Source organism: Balaenoptera acutorostrata, chromosome 11 (assembly GCF_949987535.1).
Source record: "Balaenoptera acutorostrata chromosome 11, mBalAcu1.1, whole genome shotgun sequence".
NCBI classification, from domain to species: Eukaryota; Metazoa; Chordata; class Mammalia; order Artiodactyla; family Balaenopteridae; genus Balaenoptera; species Balaenoptera acutorostrata.
The window spans coordinates 87,135,375-87,146,524 of NC_080074.1; the positions used below are offsets into that span (position 1 = coordinate 87,135,375).

Genomic DNA, 11,150 nt, shown 5'->3' on the forward strand with positions numbered 1-11,150 from the left:
TGTGGCTGAGGAGATAAAATGCTTTTTTTGGCCAGGGCATGGTTTGAGAGTTGGGGAACAGTTTTTTCCCCACAGAAAAAGATGTGGTTTTTTTTTAAGAGAAAAGAAGATGCAGGCAGGTCAAAACAATCCCCATGTCAACGGAACAGTATTACTTTTCCTAGTTTACAAATGTAAGAACTTTGCCTGAGGTCACAGAGCGAATATATGGGAGGATTTGGACTAAAACCCCATCTGTCTGATTCCAAAGCCCATGTACCCGCAAGGGAGATATCAAGGTTGAGAGTATTGACTAGAGTCAGAATGTCTAGGTGTGATTCTTGGCTCCACCACCACTTACTAGCACTGTGCCTTGAGGAAAAATGTAATCCTTTCAAGTCTTAGTTTCATTACCTATAAAATGGGGGAAATAATTGTATCTACTTTCATAGGGTAATTGTGAAGATTAAGTGACATCAATGTATATAGACTGCTTTGCATGGTTCCTAACACATTATAAGTGCTCAGTACATGCTGGCTGCTATTGTAGTGTTTTGTTTTGTTGTTTTAATTACCACAAAACTATGATTTAAATCACCAGTTGTTCTGACTTCCCTTTTATTTACTGATTTACCCTAGGTAAAAAAATGGATTAATAAACCCAAACCATCACCTGATTAAAATGCCCAGTTTCTTCCATTGCACAACACAGCCAATCCCATTCATTTAATTTATTATTTTTTATATTTTTGATATTATTTTTATAGTCTGATATGACTAACTCTTTTATGATTACTTAATGAAGCCGTAAGCTTGTCCAGAAAGGGAACCACGTTTGCCATACACCTCAAACTAACACAACGTTGTAAATCAGCTCTACTCCAATATAAAATAAAAATTAAAAAAAAAAAGGGAACCAGATTTTTTTCCCCTACTGTATCTTTCACAGTACTTAGAACCTTGTGTATACTATGTACTCAGTAAATATTTGTTGATTTCTTTTCTTTTTTTTTTTTAATACTTTTGATCATGCTCGTGTCTTCAAAGACCATCCATAGGGAATTAGCAGGGGAGATGTGGTTCCTATTCCTTGAGTTTTGTAGGTGGATCCAGATTTGAGGGTGGGGCTGGGACTCAGATGCCAGCAATCTGTGGGAGGAGAGGGTATGCCTCACCCACCACGGGCACACAGGCCAGCAGAGAAGACTCCTTGGGGCCCTAAGGAGTCCATCCAGCTTTCTTTCCATGTCTATTTCATTGTCAGATAAATTTAAGGCGGCACAGTGTGAACAGAATTTTCTTTAGCAAATCCATTAAAAGTCAAACTCTGAACTAGGTAAGTAGAGTTTTCTAAGTTGTTTCAATGAGTTGCAATGCCTCAGTGCCAAATGTGGGTTTTATTTATCTGAGATGAAGAAAATAAGCTATTTAGCAAGATCACTCTTCTAACCACCCATCTAGCCTATTTCCTGTTAAGATAAGTAAAGATTTTGGTATAAAGGGAGTGTTTTGTTTTTTTTTTTTTTAAAGGGAGTGTTTTGAATATGGATTTACTATCAGTAACACACAGGAGAGCTGTTTTCAGAATAAGGTGAAATTTAATGCCACAATTTCAATATTTAAATGTCTTAGAGATTCTAATGATAAAGATGAAATATGACATGCATAGAGTGTATGTGTGTATATATGTATAAAACGCTGTATATGATTACAGAGAGAGTACTTCTTTAGCAAGTGCTAATTTTAAACTCCTTAAATGTTATAATAAAGTGAAACAGCATAGTTAGATTAATGCAATGTTTCTTGAGTCTTGGTTATAGACTATTCAAAAAGGAAGTATATATTTGAGATATCTCCTCAGAAGAATCATGAAAGGCCCTTTGACGTTCGTCTTCACCTTATTTGATCCTCCCATCAGAAGAAGTGGCTTGAACAGAGCCTTAGACAAAGCTATTTAAATTGCCTTTATTTATTTTTTTAAGGGGCCTATTACAGCAACCTAGTCAAGGTTCAAGGTCACTTACTCTTTTCATGTGGTAAAATAGTTTGGCCACTTTGGGCTGGCTGCCTAAAGGCTAAAAAGCCTATATCTTTTAACTAACCTAAGACAATATATATCTCTATATTTACAGATTTTTTTTTCTTTGCGAAAGTAATAACACTCAGTAAACAAGAAAGTGCTGCTAGCATTTTGGCGTTTTCAACTAATTTCTCAGCAAAGAAAATACACTGTTCCCCGGTTGTATTTAGTGTAAAAAGTAAGAGGAACATTCTAGAGACAGAAGTGATTTTTCTAGTTAGTTACCTACAAGGAGATGTATTGATTTCTATTGGTAGTACTGGTTTCTGCCTACAGATGTACATTGTGTCCAGGGGTTTAGAAAACAGAGCCTTTAATTCTTTGTAAATAGTAGCATTGTATGAAAGGGGATTTTTTTTTTTTTAACTGCAACTACAAAAAATATTGTGCACATCGGTTTAAAATGAATTGACCTTTTGTTTCAATGAGGGCGGTGTGTTACTTGTTATGGAGTGACTCCATTTGCCCATGCAAATAAGCACAAAGCCAGGATATTATCAGGCAATGGTAAAATTAAGAGGTAGGTCAGATTTAATGGAAACATCTGTCATTAACCCTTTTACAGAAACTGCCTCAGGGAATCCTTGCAGATAAAAGCTATGCTAGGCTATCTTACCTTGCTTTGCAGAGCTGCAAAGTGATGGCAGTCACACCGTAAAAATTCTGCTCAGAGGATTTACTTGAAAGAATGGCACATTTTAGAATTTGGAAGAAAACAACAAGCCTTATTTCGTGTATCATTGTCTTTATAAAAAATTTAAAGACTGTGGAACAATTAAGGCTGCTATTAATATTTAGATTTTATACCAGCAAACTTGTTCCCTGCTGTTGGCTACATTATGCCATTCCAGTGAGTGTCATCTTATTAATACCTCAAATCACAAATGAAATATTTACAAGCTATTTTCAGAAATTATTTAAAACACAAAATTAGAAAAAAAAAGTGTATCCGTAGCTGCACATGGTAATACATTTTTGCCTGTGTTGTGTAGTGGTGATAAGAAAAAGTTAATTTTGCTAACTGAGCAGTTATTGAAGATAATTCAATTTATGAAAGTTTAACAGTCACTTGGATGCCATTTATTTTTGTTGCTTTAAATTATCGATACTAATAACAAAAGTCTATATGAGTCAATATGCATTTGCAATGAAATTTAAAACACAGCTTTAAAAGATTACAGTCATGCAATAAACTGCATTCGAAAATTGTTTTTTAAGTTCATGTGAGTGAACACAAAAGTGTTAATATTAATTTGTCAGGAGGTAAAGAGGGCAGTGGGAAATCCCTGATTATCTCCATAGAGGTAGAAAATCCAAAGTGATGTTTCAGGTATTTTAGTTATGTTTATTCACAATATAGTTGCTCTTAAAATTATTTTGCCCTTCTTCTCTCTTACTATTTTTATTTTCACGATTGCCTTCGCTATAGTATTTTACTAATTCTTTCTTTATATGATCATTTGTGTCTTCTTCGCTTTTAACCTTCTTTGTCTTCCTACTATTCTGATATCAATGTAGCCTGGCTTTTTCTTTCTTTTACCTTCTTGAAAGTAGGATGCACAGATTAAAATGCACCTCACTTTTGACTACTTCTGCTAAATAAGGCATTAAACTTATCTAGCTAAAAAGGCACTGTAAAATGAATAGAGGGGCCATTTACTTTCCCTTTCGGGGGACTTTTTATACAATATCTGATCCCTTCCTTTGAGTAGGAGAGGCCCACAAAGGTTTGTGCCAGCAGCAAAATGATGAACCATTTTAAAACAAATCCAACCTCCTCAAGGCCATGGGATTGAATTGGGTAGAATTACTCTGAATGTTACTTTGGACAGATTGAGGGGGTGTGGCATGAAAGAGAATTAGTATAACCATGGATATCCATCTGCTCTAAAAAGTACACTACTCATTTTGTAAATTCAAGTATTAAGATGTTTGAAAACAGTTTTTGGACTTTGAAAAAAAAAAGCCAATTAACCTCAGGCTCCAAACGTAGAATTAAATGGACTTAAAAGTTATTTTATGCTGCTTCAGAATTCACCTATTAATTTTATATTGGTCAGAAGTTAGCATTTGATTTCAAAATATAAATCATCTCTGTTGCCTCCTGTGGGTGTATGAACATGGATTCCTATAAGTGGGTCTCTTCCTCTTGGACCGTGAGCTGCTCAAAGGTGGGGACAGGTCTGTCTGCACTGACCATTGTAAAGCACTTATTTCAACTGTATACACACTTAGGCACCTAATTAGTGTGTTTCTTTATTGACAAATGCTTTCATACACTAATACTTGATTTCAGTGTGTAACTCTGCTATGTATAGGAAGGCATGCCATAAGAACCATCAAAAAAGTTGCAGCACACATGACCCTCAACCTGATTAAAGATCATGTTGAGTGCCATCCCCTTCTCCCAGTCACAGTGGGAAAGGCTCTTGGTCCCAGAGGCAAGGCAGACCTGCTTAGTTATTCGCTAAGTGATGGAGTGCCAGCTACCTTCCAACGGCTCACAAAAACATGGTCTTTACCAGAATATTTTGCCTTTTTACCCAGTTTAATAAACCATGGTATCTCCTAGGTGTCATTGTATTTTGTTCTTATTTCTTCATTCATAATATTCTTTGCATCTAATGATTGGACAAGATGTTTTGGGGATATTGACATTTGGCTGAAATGTCTGTTTAATTTTGAAAGAATTCTTATTTTTTTCATTTTTGTCAGGTTTTAATGATTCTCTTCTAAGAACCCTTTTGATGATTTGTCTTTTTCTATGCACCTTTTTTTTTTTTTTTTTTTTAAACAGAGAGCTGTGAAATTCCTTCTCTGATTTTTTATTTGAGGCAAGACATCGACTTTTTTTTCCCCTATGTCCCCTGGACGGTTGACCTGTAGCTTGAAGACACCTATCAGTTAGCCGGACTGTTGGAAACCCTCTCCTCATTGTTATCTCTCTTTGATAATCAAGGCATGATTCCTTGGTTCAGTCAATAGATCCCTGTTTCTTGAAAGAGTTATTTCAAGGAGAATAAGCAGTATTCCTGACTGATGGACCTGCTTGGCCTAAATCTAGATTCTTAAGATGAAACATTCTCTTGTTGCTGATTTTTCCCCCTAACCAACACAAGTGTATTGTTATACTAACAAGATATTCAGAATGGTCTGTTGGAATTATCTTTTTATCCTCATTTTGGAAAAACTTCAATTTACTTAATTGCTTTTTTTGGATATAGTCACATGGTTCAGAATTCAAAAAGTATAATAATGTGTACCACGAAAAATATTTCCCCATTCCCATTGAATATTTGCCCAATTTCTACTCCCTTCGCTCCCTGCAAGTAACAATTGTAACTGGTAACTTGTATGTCCTTTTAGACTTTCTTTACTTGCCGATCCTTTGCAATAGGTCCTACTTATTCCCAGTCTCCCAACTTATACATGTCCATGTTCACTTGACGTTCATAAAGTGTCTAACTATGAAGTGACATTTAACAATGTGCATGTTGAATCTGGGTACTTTTTGCTTGACTTTGCATTCGTCTTTCCACTTAATGTTTTGAAGAGAAATTTCATATTTTCTTTGCTCTAATTCTGGTTGCCAGGATGGCCAAATGCCATTCCTGGAAGGGGTGTGTGTTAGAGTGGGCAGGCAGAACCACTGGCACAGGAAAAGGAAACCATTCCTGTGTCAAGGAGATTTATCTGTTCACTGTTTAAAAAATTGTTATTGTTACCATCATTGACCATTTGTTGTGTGCGACCCATGTTCTGGGTACCATTTTTTTTTAATTAATTAATTAATTTATTTTTGGCTGTGTTCGGTCTTCGTCTCTGTGCGAGGGCTTTCTCTAGTTGTGGCAAGCGGGGGCCACTCTTCATCGCGGTGCGCGGGCCTCTCACTATCACGGCCTCTTTTGTTGCGGAGCACAGGCTCTAGACGCGCAGGCTCAGTAGTTGTGGCTCACGGGCCCAGTTGCCCCGCGGCATGTGGGATCCTCCCAGACCAGGGCTCGAACCCGTGTCCCCTGCATTAGCAGGCAGATTCTCAACCACTGCGCCACCAGGGAAGCCCCCTGGGTACCATTTTAAACAAAGAACAAGGCATGTTCCTGGGTGGTGCCCAAGGCACTCCCAACTGGGCATGTTGGGACTCTATCTATGGTTAAGTTTTCGATTTTGGTAGCCAGATCTTTAGCAGTAAGCAGAAACTAGTCTAGTACAATTGTTTCAAACTGTACTCTGAGGAGAGCTGTAGGTTTTTTATATGTGACCCTGGGGCCAGTTAGTGAAGGGAAGGGGAAAGGACATAACCCTACTACTTTTATCTCTTTTGTAAATTGTGCCCTTGTAAGATTTCTGTTGGAGAAGTATTCCAATGGCTTTAAAAATGTTTGACATCCCTGATCTAGAAAAGTAAATACCATAGCTGGAGTCAAGGAATTGTGTTACCTCTGGCTGTGCCTCATTTTCAATTCCACATTACATGGGGTGCAACAATCTGATGAGAACAAGTTGCAGCCCACTTGCAAACTGATACAATTTTGGAAAAGTTGAGTGTAAATGTATGTTATTTAATTGCTTTATGCTTTTCATGCACTAGAAAAAAATCACTATTTATAGGGATTCTGTAGGCAATTTTTTGTAATGTTAAAGATCTCTTTGTAAAGTGAATAATACCCTATTTTATGTTGTCTAGGTTTGAGTTTTTGATTTATATTTTCTTTAAGGAAGAAACATGTATCAAATAAGAGAGCACAGTAGCATTGACTTCCTAAATTATCTGAAAGGTGTAACATTAAGGGATACACATATCAGGAAAGAAAAGAAGAAGCAATGGGCACTTCCCTGGTGGTCCAGTGCTTTCACTGCAGGGGGCATGGGATTGATCCCTGGTCGAGGAACTAAGATCCCGCATGCCAAAAGGCGTGGCCAGAAAAAGAAAAAAGAAAGAAAAAGAAGAAGCAAAGGATGGAGAGGAGTTTTATTTACAAATAAATGTGTAAAGTGGTTTCCAAGTTTTACGGTGATGGGGAAGGAGATCATAGCAGCAGAAAATGATCTGGCAATAATTTGGAGATGAGCATGGAGAAAGATGATCTACTTTACTGAAGAGTTTTTATTGAGAGATTGATGGCTGTGTAATGAGGAGTTTAAAAATTCTCTTTCCAATATTTTTTTAAAATTTTACTACTGGTTACAAATTACGGAAAGAAAGTTATTTCAGAGTTAAACCTCAGCACTTTCTTAAAGTTGTTACTTTATATTTTGAAGTCAGTCAATTTCATTTATGTAATATCTGGCTGAAGTTTACATATTAAGGATGACTATAAAAAGTGTTTCACATGTCACTGGCATTCAATAGATGATTGCTGAATTCTATTAAATTACCTTCAGATACATCCTAATAATTCTAACAGCACTGGCTACCTTTAAATTAAATAGGTTGTGAAAGCGTTAAAAATTAAGGTAATGCAAAATTAGGAAACTCATTTCTTTGTTTAAATTGGTTAATTCATTATAGAAGCCAATAACATATTTAAGACAACTGAGTAATAGCAGAAAAGACATTCATTAAGTTAAATATTAAAAACTATTTTTTAAAATCAGCAAGGTAGTATTAAACATACTGAAGGTAATATAAGTAGAGATTGTCTATGTAAAAAATCTATTTCACTTAAACTGTAACCCAAAAAGTGAAAGTCGTGTGTATTTTTGTTGTTGTTTAATGCAGTCTTCTGTTTACTTCATTTATCAATAGTTTCCTTGTCTGTCATTCCTTTCTAACTTTGATCTACATGCCTTAGGTAGGGCATGAATTAAAGGGCAAATGTAGAGTTTGGGGATCCCCCATATCGAAGAGCAGGTGCAGGAGGACAAGGGAGTGAGAGGCTCAGAAAGGCCAAGCAAAGAGGCAGGAGAGTCACGCAAGAGGCATCCCCAATTCGCACGGGGAAGCCAAGAGCCGAGGGGTTTGTGTGTGATGGTCTTAGATGCTAAATAGAAGTTAAAGAGGATGAAGCCAGAGAACAGGCCACTGGACTTGGAAATTAGGTGGATATCAGTCGCCTTTGAGAAAAGAGCTTCTGTAAGAAGGTAAGAGCAGAAGCATTTGCAGTGGATTGAAAAGTGTACAGGAGATGAGTAGGAAGAGGCAGTAGACAGGGCCAAGCTCACAGGCAATGCAGTTGTTGGTGAAAAGGAAAAGGAAGCAAAAAATAAGGGAAGCTGGACCAACAAAAGACAATCCAACTATTTTACCACTAACTATGAGTTTGACTGCTATTTGTTACAAATAAACTGCATTAGAAAGCAGTTTTCTTCTCTTCCTAACTTACACTAAACAAATCTGGAATGGTTGGCACCTTTTTCAAAGACTTTAACAATTTGCTTGTGGGTTTTCACTTTTTGTCTACTCTTTTAAATGTAAAAAATTACTTAAGTAGATGTATTTGCGTTGAATCAGCCTTCCATCCTTGTAATGAATGCCATATGGTTATGGTGCATTATTCTTTAATTCACCCTTGAGGTCTACTTGGTAGAGTTTTGCTTTTTTTTTAAAGTGATTTTGGTCTATAATAGTGTGTGTGTGTCTATACACACAATACTGTCTTGGTCATGACTTGGTATCAGGATTGTGCTAATGCTATAAAAGAATTGAGTCTTTTAATCATTTTAATGTTTTGGGACTGTTTAAACAAGAAAAAAATTCTCTTTAACTTAGTTTTATTAGAACAAATATAAAACTACCTGGGTCAGGAAAAAAAAATCTACCTGTCTGACATTTTTTGGAGATAGATCTTTAACAATCTTTTCAGTTTTTCTATGGTCATTTTCCTATATAGGCTTTCCATCTTTTCTGTCATTTTATAATTTCTCTTTAGGAAAATTATTTTCATGATGGGGGAAATGAGTATATCTTAGGCTAAGGAGAAGGAACTAGTGGATGAGAAGGAATTTATGATAAAAATAGACAGAGGAATCATGTAATAAAGGAGAAAATTATTCTGGTGGAAGGAGTGATGGAATACATAACATAATTGGAAGGATCAGAAAGAAGCAGAGGCATTTATCCTTCAACTTGAGAGAAGCAGGTAAGGATGGGCAAAAATAGACTAAATTTATAGGTGGAGGAAACTTGGTAATTAAAGGGGAAGGGGAAGGAGGCAAACATTCATTTATTCTCTGTCTGGCATTGTGCAATGTGTTATATAGAAAAAAATCACACTTAATTTTCATATACCCCTATGAAGCAGGTTTTATCCTCTCTATTCTGTAGCTAAGGACACGGACAGGTTCAGTAATTTGCCCAAAGTATCACTTACGGAAACTGTGAAACTTTTATTAGTATTTACTCAATATGATTACAGAGCTTTAAGTCAAAATATTTATTTTTGTTTCCTGCGACTGGACAGAACACATCTACTACTAGGCATATATGCTTGTATTTGTGTATATTTGCATATACATACACAACTGCAGATAGATCTTATGTGTCTCTAAATATACAAATATATAAGACTAGATGTATGTTTATGTAATTCATGTGAGGAAATTCTACAGTTAGGGATTTAACCTAGAAAGACACCTCTCCAGATGATATAATAGCAATAATAACAACAGCTTCATTTATTGAGCAACTGTATACTTGCTGACAATTTGCATTGTTTATATTTCTAATCTCACCACAATCCTAAAAGGTAGAACTGTTATCACCATTTTTATAGATGAGCTTATTGAAGCTTGGAGAATTTCAGAAACTTGCCTGGGATCACGTTGCTGGTATGTACTGAGCAGGCATTCAAACCTAACTTCAAAGAATATACTGCTCTGTATACCAGACACTGCTTCTTTTTGGATATTCACTTATTATCTGTCAGAATTGTTTAGGATGCCCTTTTCTGTTCACAGAAACCATTCCAATGATTATCACATACTTCCCAGATTCAGCTCTGTGAATCTTCGATTGTCAGAGGGTTTTTTGTTATGACTCTGCTAGGTAGTTATTCTTTGCCTACAATAGTCGATTTGAATAATCAAAATAAAATTAAACAGTTCCTCACTCTTATTCTGCTGAAATGACTAGCCCAGTATCATGCACAGGGAATACAGTTACCAAATGCTGGTCGATAATGTTTATGACCCTCTGGGTAAGGCATGCCTACTCAACAGGGCTGAAGAAACTATACACCTGTTTATTTGTACAAAAATGAAAAAGGTAGCATTTAAAAAAAATCCTGTGACCATATGACTGGTGATTTTTCTACTTGGTAAAAATTAATCAATGTAGACTTTGGAAAATTCACATTTCAAGAAACTTCAAAGACATTTGTAATGATCATACACAGTCACTTACCCACTCCCTTTTTCTTTTTCCCTTTTACTTTTATGCCTCTGTGCCCACAGCATGTGAAAGCATTGAAAGAAAATAAGAATCTTAAACTCATAAACATACCTGCTTACCATCTGGCAGGCATCCCAGCAGTCTGGTGATCTCCTTAGTTATCCAGCAGATAGTAGAAAAACAAGAGTCCTGTGAAGATTTCACATGTTGCCATATCCCTGCCAGATGGTGATTTGTAAAACATGGACAAATTGCACTGGCTCCACTTCCCTCCTACAATCACAACAGAAACACTGTAGCAATGGTGTTTAATTTGAAAGCAACTTCAACTGAATAACTTTTAAGGTATAAACATCTGAAGATTATCATGATAAAATGTATCATTATCTCCAGAGAGCTGGTCCTTTACAAACCTGCTCTTCTGTGCATGGCTACTTCTAGGATTCTCTCTAAAAAAAAAAATCTGTGGAGGGTTGGGAAATGTCAACATCATGGGACATTTGATTACTACCTACTGATTCTTTGCCATAACATGATGTTTTCCTGTCATCTAATGATGGGCCGCAGGACTAAAAAATTATATTGACAAATTTGCCATTGAAACACGAAGAACTGAATCGGGGTAGAAGCAGGGAATCCAACTCTCTAAATGTTAATAAAACAGTAAGTAGTTTTAAAATAATATTTTCCCACTGTTTCAGTTGTTCTTTGTGGTTGCCTACACAATACTCAAATCACTGGTCAGTTTAGATGAAAAAT

The 11,150-nt window shown here is 36.2% G+C and overlaps 1 long non-coding RNA gene across 2 annotated transcripts in view; it reads right to left on the reverse strand.

Moving 5' to 3' along the window:
• Positions 1–10,547, reverse strand: part of LOC103013040 (uncharacterized) — a 47,563-nt gene extending 37,016 nt beyond the window's left edge. For both annotated transcript variants that reach the window (XR_009009784.1, XR_452216.1), the window contains exon 1: positions 10,503–10,547. This is a non-coding gene — a long non-coding RNA (uncharacterized LOC103013040). The remainder of the gene's footprint in view (positions 1–10,502) is intronic.
• Positions 10,548–11,150: the final 603 nt, after the last annotated feature.